The sequence below is a fragment of the Neovison vison genome, chromosome 6, assembly GCF_020171115.1.
Source record: "Neovison vison isolate M4711 chromosome 6, ASM_NN_V1, whole genome shotgun sequence".
Taxonomy (NCBI): Eukaryota; Metazoa; Chordata; class Mammalia; order Carnivora; family Mustelidae; genus Neogale; species Neogale vison.
The window spans coordinates 44,648,937-44,657,245 of NC_058096.1; the positions used below are offsets into that span (position 1 = coordinate 44,648,937).

At 36.2% G+C, this 8,309-nt stretch overlaps 1 pseudogene; it reads right to left on the reverse strand.

Annotated features, from left to right (window-relative positions):
• Window positions 1-4,776: 4,776 nt before the first annotated feature.
• LOC122910034 lies at window positions 4,777-5,599 on the reverse strand (annotated as a pseudogene).
• Between the last annotated feature and the right edge of the window lie 2,710 nt (window positions 5,600-8,309).

An 8,309-nucleotide genomic window follows, 5' to 3' on the forward strand; every position in this document is an offset into this window, starting at 1 on the left:
CTTCAAGGTTTAGATTTTTTAATTACATATGAAATATGATTTGCAATGTTAGCTGAGATTATACCAACATCTTTGGTGGTATTTATTCAAGAGATGTCCTATTACACATTTTTGTAAATAACCAGTTGATCCCCATGGTATTTTTTTTTTTTTATCTTAAGTAGCTTAAAAATCTAAGGCCAAGAAGAAAGCATTATTAAAAGAATCTTTTCCTGGCAAAATAAGGATATCACACTTAACAAAAGCAAGGTTGTACCACATTTTTTTTAATCATGAGGTTGAAAGTCTAACAACCCAACTTTTATAGCAACATGGACAGGACTGGAAGAGATTATGCTGAGTGAAATAAGTCAAGCAGAGAGTCAATTATCATATGGTTTCACTTATTTGTGGAGCATAACAAAAAGCATGGAGGACCTGGGGAGTTAGAGAGAAGGGGGTTGGGGTAAACTAGAAGGGGAGGTGAATCATGAGAGACTATGGACTCTGAAAAACAATCTGAGGGGTTTGAAGTGGCGGGGGGGGGGGGGGGGTGTGGGAGGTCGGGGTACCAGGTAGTGGGTATTATAGAGGGCACGGATTGCATGGAGCACTGGGTGTGGTGAAAAAATAGTGATACTGTTATGCTGAAAATAAATAAATGAAAAAAAAAAGAAAGAAAGTCTAACAATTTGTAAACAAAAAATTATATCAATTTACAAATTTATGTAACATTTTAAAATTTCCCCAGAAAGTGATTATATCTAATGTAGCTACCTCTATTTATTCTTGTCAGCAAGAAATACATGACCCACTAAGTATATATTAAATAGATTAAATAGGGATATTGCAATTTGATGTAGAAAGAATGAAAGATAAATATTCCTTCTAGCACTATAAATACAATTTAGTTGTCTTCCTAAAATCAATTCTTATTTTGGATCTGTTGGAAATTTGTAAAGTTTTAGCAATACTTATCATTCAGTAAGACTGATATATAATCTTTTAATTCACTTTACCTGCATCATTAGGTCACTTTATATGACAACCAGAAGAAATAAAATTTAATATGCCCATATATATGGAGTATGACAAAGATTCTTTGCTTTACCAAACTTTAGTCAAGCTCCTGAACCTTCTCCGAGGCATATCTATCCATTCGTTTCCTTGTAAAATCTAGTTTTAGCAAGAACCCTGCTAAGTCAGTTTAATCAGAACCCCTAATTTTCCACATCTGATGACCTTGGCTTCCTGAACAGGTTCTTCATCCTCCCCATCTCCCAAGTGATGTCTGATCACTCTGGCTTGTCCTCAACAAGAATCCTGTTAGGTCAGCTTAGCCTGAACACCCCTTACCACTGATATTCCCTAATTTTCCATTCACTGACCACCCTGTACACTGCTCCTTAGCTATAAATACCCACTTGCTTATGCTGTATTTGGCATTGAGCCCAATCTCTTCCCCTACTGTAATATATCATTACATAGGTTCCTCTCCTTTGAGCAATGATCCTGAATAAAATCTGCCTTACTATCTTTAATAAGTGTCATTGAAAACATTTTTCTTCAACAAGTTTATGAAATACATATATATATAATACATATAATTGATATATCTATTATAAAATTATTCCATGTTAAGAATTAAAAATATTATCTTGTCCATTTTGAAAAAGAATAGTACATCTAAATGAGTCATTAGTTCAATGACAAACATCAATTAAGCACCTTCTGTAATGAAGCACTGTACTGAGTTTATTAACAAAGACTCATTAATTAATGAAACTAATAAAAAGCTCTTTGAAGTAATATTCCTCATAGGACTTTTTTTTTGACCACCTATAATTCTTCATAAAAATATAAGCTAAAAGTCACATATTATACCTACTATGTCTGTATTTTGGCTTTAGAGTCTCAAGAATACAGGTGATTCAAAGGTGCACTAAAGGTTCGGAAACTCTATGGCAAGTGAAAACTCAGAGAAGTTGAAAATAGAAGAATGACTCTAGTTATCTACATTTCTAACAACACCCTGGTGATTCTAATACATGTAATCAATGGAATACAGTTGGTCCACAAGACTAACTTAACACAACAAAGATTTCTATAAACTCCAAGAGGTATTTGTTATCTTCCTAGTTTCTCTTTCCCTATATTCTTTGCTCTTGCTCTTAGCATATCTCAAGGCCACAGAATTCTAATTATCTGAGAATGAAAAAAAAAGTACAAAAATTTCTAAGTTAGGTAGTCTTATTTTATTAGCAGAAGTATAGAAGTCACGCAAAATTATTCTTAACATAAATTTTAGTACAACACTTCAGTTATATTCTAGAGAGAGAGCTGGGGCCCAGAAACACTCTACCTTTTCCAAGTGCATTCTTGCTATGGACTGTGACTTAGAAATCCATCAGAAAAATCAGCATCTATGGTGAATCTGCTGCAATAAAACTGCCATGGAATACTACAGATGACAGTCATCCTTCTTCAACTTCTTCATTTTAAAGATTAAAAAAAATTATAGAGAGTTTTAATTGTTCAGGGAGGCACAGCCTTAATCTTATGTAATAAACTTAATCTACAGTCTACTCAGAAGAGCAGTTTCAATTTGGAAATTACTTTTGGTTTCCTAAAATCTATTAGATTTTCTTTGCTTTTGCTATTGTCATAAGGATTCTAAATGGATTTTTAAGAAGTATTTTTATGTATTCTATTGATAAGCTTTAGTTTCATAATAAACTACTCCAAAAGTGAGAGGTTATTATTTTCTTTTGAAATAATATTTCAATTATTTTCAATATTTCAATTATATTCAAGAATTTTACTTGGAAACTGTTTAAAGTGGAAAAAAAAAACCTCTGTCAAGAAAGACCAGGTGGGGGGCACCTGGGTGGCTCAGTGGGTTAAGCCGCTGCCTTCGGCTCAGGTCATGATCTCAGGGTCCTGGGATCGAGTCCTGCATCGGGCTCTCTGCTCAGCAGGGGGCCTGCTTCCCTTCCCCTCTCTCTGCCTGCCTCTCTGCCTACTGTGATCTCTCTCTGTCAAATAAATAAATAAAATCTTTTTTTTTTTTAAAGAAAGAAAAAAGAAAGATTAGGTGGAAAATGGGTTCTCAATAAAATGTTATTTTAGAGCAACAAAAGTCTAAAAGGCCACAAAAGAGAAATAACACCACTGCCTTTGAATAATGGCTAGTTACTTGCATTTTTTGGCATTGTCAATCACTGAATCTTGGTATTCCTCTAAATTCCACACAGAGCATACACTACACAACAATTTTATCACAACATATGATGCTTTCTACACACATTGTAGGACAAACTACCACCAGGCACAAATCAATACAAATACATCAGAGGCTGAACAATCTCAGTAGTGGGTAACATATTTTGCAGAATTCTGCCAAACAAATAAACTGAATAGGGTAGAGGAGAAGCAAACTAGGATGAGTTGAGGAATGAAATATTTTAAATATTAATAATTAATTCAGACATGGTACTTTTCTGGAAAAGAAAAGTAACACTTGGTAACATGCTAACGAATTTTATCTCCAAAGAGACTAGTGAACTGGCGAAATAATCCAATAACAGGGGAAGGGTGTGGACAAGAGGTACTGAGAGCACCCAGCCTTGCAGATCCCAAAGTAGCTATGGCCTTCACTGGTCGCTCTGTTTGCTAGAGATCCAGAAAGATCTTGCAGAGTGACCGCCTGTTTGCTGAACTTATACTCTAAGCAGCAAACTTTAAGAAGCCAAAGAGGAGTCTCCAATTGGCAAGGGGAGCAGAGAAGAGAAACATGTTCAATGTACACTTAAAAGACAGTAAAATGGGACACAACCCCCATTCAAATCCCAGAGATGTGCACAAATCTCCAAAAGTAGTTGTTAGATTTCAAAACTGGAAAGTCTCATTTTGCAAAACACAAAATGCAGACATTTCAGGAATAACTGGAAAAACAGAGAAATGTTTAGTGAAATTCAAGCACATCAACTCAATCTCAGGGCTTGAAACACACCCTCTATTCATCCAGGCAACAATGCCTCTTATTTCTTAAAGCAGGGATAGGATTGGGAAAGGACATCAAATAGTTACAGAGCAATTTTTTTTTAAGATTTTATATTTATTTTTAAATAATCTGTACAGCCCACATGAGGCTCTAATTCACAACCCCAAGATCAAGAGTCACATATTCTACCACCTGGGGTAGCCATGCACCCCTACAGAGCAACTTTTTAAACTTTCCTTTTGGACCAAGGTCTAAGCCTTTGAGGATTCAAGCAGCTCTGGAAGGCCTGTGAACAGCAGATTCCAAAGTTCCAGAGAACTGTCCTTTCCTTCTCAGACACAATGTCAAAGACATATAATGTCCTGTCAAGTTACATTTTATATTCTGAAATAAGGAAGCACTCAAATATTCTTAAGGCATTTACTTAATAAAATATTCTCTGCCAAGATTTCACGTTAGCTCAAATTCAAATCAGTCTTTACTTATCTGTAGTGAGCTCTCCACTTCAGTGGATAAAAACACCTTCCCCAGCAATCAGTGTTACCAGAGATCCCCCACCCGTGAGCCCCATGGTCAGCCTCTTTGTTCCCTGGGTGAACCAGTTTGCTCTTAATACTGCTCTGCTACAAAGCACCAAACTCAAACTCAATGGAAAAGGAGTAAAACTTCTGCACAGTGCACTTTAAGAAGAGGTACTTTTTTTGCTTATGAAAAGAAACCTATGAGTCCTCCAAGAATAGTATAAGGGAGAGTTTTATACCTAAGTACCTGATTTGGAGTGAAGAATTCGCATGTTACTTTGCTGGTCCACACTGGTGACCCCCTTCTTGTTCTTCCTGTGGGCCCCCTTCATCAGGTATCACAGAATCTCAGGCTCTGGCATGCATAATGTCCACAGTACTCTTCAATACAGAGTTGTTTTTGCCCTTCTTCTACTTGCAAATCAATTCGATGTTCCTTAGCTTTCCAAAGTGGAAATCTCTTTCTCCAAGTCTTCAACAGTAAGTTTCAATACATTGACCTGCTGCATCAATTCAGCCCCTTCATCATCCCAGAAGCCCACACCGAGATTCTTTCTCACCACCCTCCCCCCATAAGGCCAGCCTTAGCAGTTGCAGTGGATCTATGTATTGCAACTGGCCTCTCTGAAGCTGCACTGCTAGAGCCAAGAGGTTTTTTTGATTTGTTCAGAGCCAGAGCAACAAGAGAGGGAGCAACTGACATTTCTTGACCTTGTCTGGCAGCTACAGGGTCACAATCTTTTCCATCACAGTTTGCATTAGAAAACTTCTTGAACCACAGAACAAATTCAAAATTGTCCTGAAACTTCCCTTTTACTAATTTGTCCACAGGAATTATTTAGTCAAAACCCCTTCTCTTAAAATCTGCTTTTAGCATTTTGAAGTTCTGAATGTATTTGTGTTCTAGCTTAGCCTGGAATTTCATTTTCTTCAAACCAATGGAACCAGGGAGCATTGTGTCCATAAACTGACAGTAGACAGCCCCTGAACACAACTATTCAACCTTCATCAGATTCAACCACAAAGAGACTCATTGATCCAGGTCAGCCAGTCATGTCAACAGGTTATCACCGGTGACTGATCATGATTACACATGGATTCACTGCTGTCTTCGACTCCCAGCAAGACCACATCCACCGCCCGTGTCTGCTTCCATTCAGTCTTCCTCTGGTTTAAATTACCGGACCCTGCCTACCAGCCCACAGGATGACATCACATGCCTTCCCCTTCACTGCCCATTGTGCACTAACCTACTTAAAGGTGACTGGCTTTAAAGATCAAAGGTTTATAGCTGATCATTCTGTGGGGTAGCAATTTGACTTGGGCTCCAATGCTTTCAGCTGGGCTCACTCCTGTACCTGCAGTCAGTTTCTAGAGCAGTGGAGCACTGGTTCATTGTTCCTTAGGACACATCTCTTTTCTGTGGGGCCCCCTGTCTTCCAGTAGACTAAAGGGCAAAAAAGGAAAAGTAATTAATGGAGTCTGGAGTCACTAAATACAGCTAGCTAACTGTGTAATCTTAGTAGGATGTGTGTAGCCTTAGTAGGATGTAATAACTGCGATAAAGACTGAATTGTGGGATATATTATTCTCTTAACCTCATACTTCATGCCAGTGCCTGATAGCCAAAACTAACAGGGGTCAAAGGGCAAGAATGTCCATGTAATGTCAGCCTCCCAGGAATGAAGAACAGGCAAAAAAAGGTCATCTTTCTAGAATATGACAAACAGAGTAAACATAGTACTTATAAGCTTATTTTATTTATATGTTTATATTTATATTATTTATAATTGTATATAATTTATATATAATATACTCACATTATTTTGTATTTTTATATTTTTATATTATATTATTTTTATTTTATAAGCTTATTATTTTAATGATTATTACAGAGATGAAAATTTGAACCTTGACTCATTCTGGTTTAAGTTAACCACAATTTTTGTGCTTTATTCCAGACAAAGCAAGAAACTTCAGGCATTAACTCTTTGCCTTTCCCAATTTCTATGCATTGTTCTTATGCATTTTAATTGTGTATTTAAACTTATCAACACTTTATCATTGTCATGTTTTGATAGATGCAGTATTTATTTGGATTCACCAATATATTTAACTTTTATTTCTGCCTGTATCTCCTAGCTTCTATATCCTCACTGTTTAAAGAGCAGTATTTGGTGTTTTCATTAGCTCAGTTCTACTATGGTAAATTATGTCACATTCTGTAAATGCCTTCTTTTATTTTCATTCTGAAATATTTTTTTCTAGCTTTAAACTCCTAGATTGACATTTTATTTCAGCACATTAAAAATATAATTTGTCTTCTAGCTTTTATCATTGTTGTTGAGAAAATAGACTTAAGTTCTATTGTTGTTTCTTTAAAAGGTATGTTGTTGTTGTTGTTGTTGTTTTTCTCTAGGGGCATGTTAAAATTTCTTTTGTCTTTGCTTTTCTGTAATTTTACTCTGTTGTGTTACTATATAGACAAATTGTTTAAAATTCTACTTTGGAGTCTACTTTAACATATGGCTTATTGTCTATCAGTTTTGGAAATTTCCAGGCATTACCTCTTCATTTTGTCACCATATTCTTTCTCTTCTCCTATAAAGACTCCATAAACATGTCCCATCACATCACATGTTCTCACCCCACTCAAGGGGAAGGGATCATATAATGTGACTCTGAGACTCTATAAACATGTCCTATCACATCACACGTTCTCACCACACTCAGAGGAAGGAATCAATAATATAATGTGCCTGTATCAGAAGGGGAATCTTGGAGGTCATCTAGCTATCACAGAGAATAATATTCCTGAGAGTTCTCGCAACATCATTACCTTCCACCCTGTAGCTCTAATAAGCTACTATTGTGTTCAATACTAGTGACTTACCATCTGTATTTTTTTCTAAAAGGGAGAAGGATATTTTAATGATAAAATTCCCTTTTAAAAAGAACTACTGATACTAAATCAGAACAAACATGGGGTAAATTAATACACTTTTGTAAGAAATCATCTCTGTAAGAAATGTAAGAAACTATTTTGAATAACAAGAGAAATGGAGCTTCTTCCATGTCACTATAATAAATTACAATTTCAGAACTGATAAAATTTTAAGCTGTTATTTTGGTTCTGTATATTCAATATGTGGATAATACCAATCATTCTTATTTTCCCTACGCCTTAGATTTGAGTATACTCAGTGTAGAAAAAGTATATCGGGGGTGCCTGGGTGGCTCAGTTGGTTAAGCATCTACCTCTTCAGCGCAGATCATGTTCCCAGGGTCCTGGGATTGAGTCGCACACTGGGGTCCCTGCTCAGTGGGGATACTGCTCTTCTCTGCCTGCCACTCCCCCTGTTCATGTGTTCTCTACCTCTGTCTCTCTCTCTCTGACAAATAAATAAAATCTTAAAAAAAAAAAAAAGTATATCATGGAGAAAGAAAGGGTGGAAGAGATATTGAAATAGAGTGACTTGATAGAAGCTTGTGTTAGAGTACTCCTTAAGGAAAAACAGAAATTACAGAAAGAAATCAAATAATGTAAATATTTATCGGTTGCCTATTTGTCATAGTGTTTTTTTGCTGTTTACTTTTGTAACTGACACAACTGTGACCATAAAATGGTCAACCAATATCACCCAGAACTTGTGCAACATCTTTAAATATTATTCCTTGTCACCATCCATCAGAGCATCCGTATATCACCTGTATAGAATCAAGTTATTTCTCTTTCTCACAAACAAAATAGACTATAATCTATCCTATAACCTCTACTCACTGAAACCACAAAGCAGTGATTATTC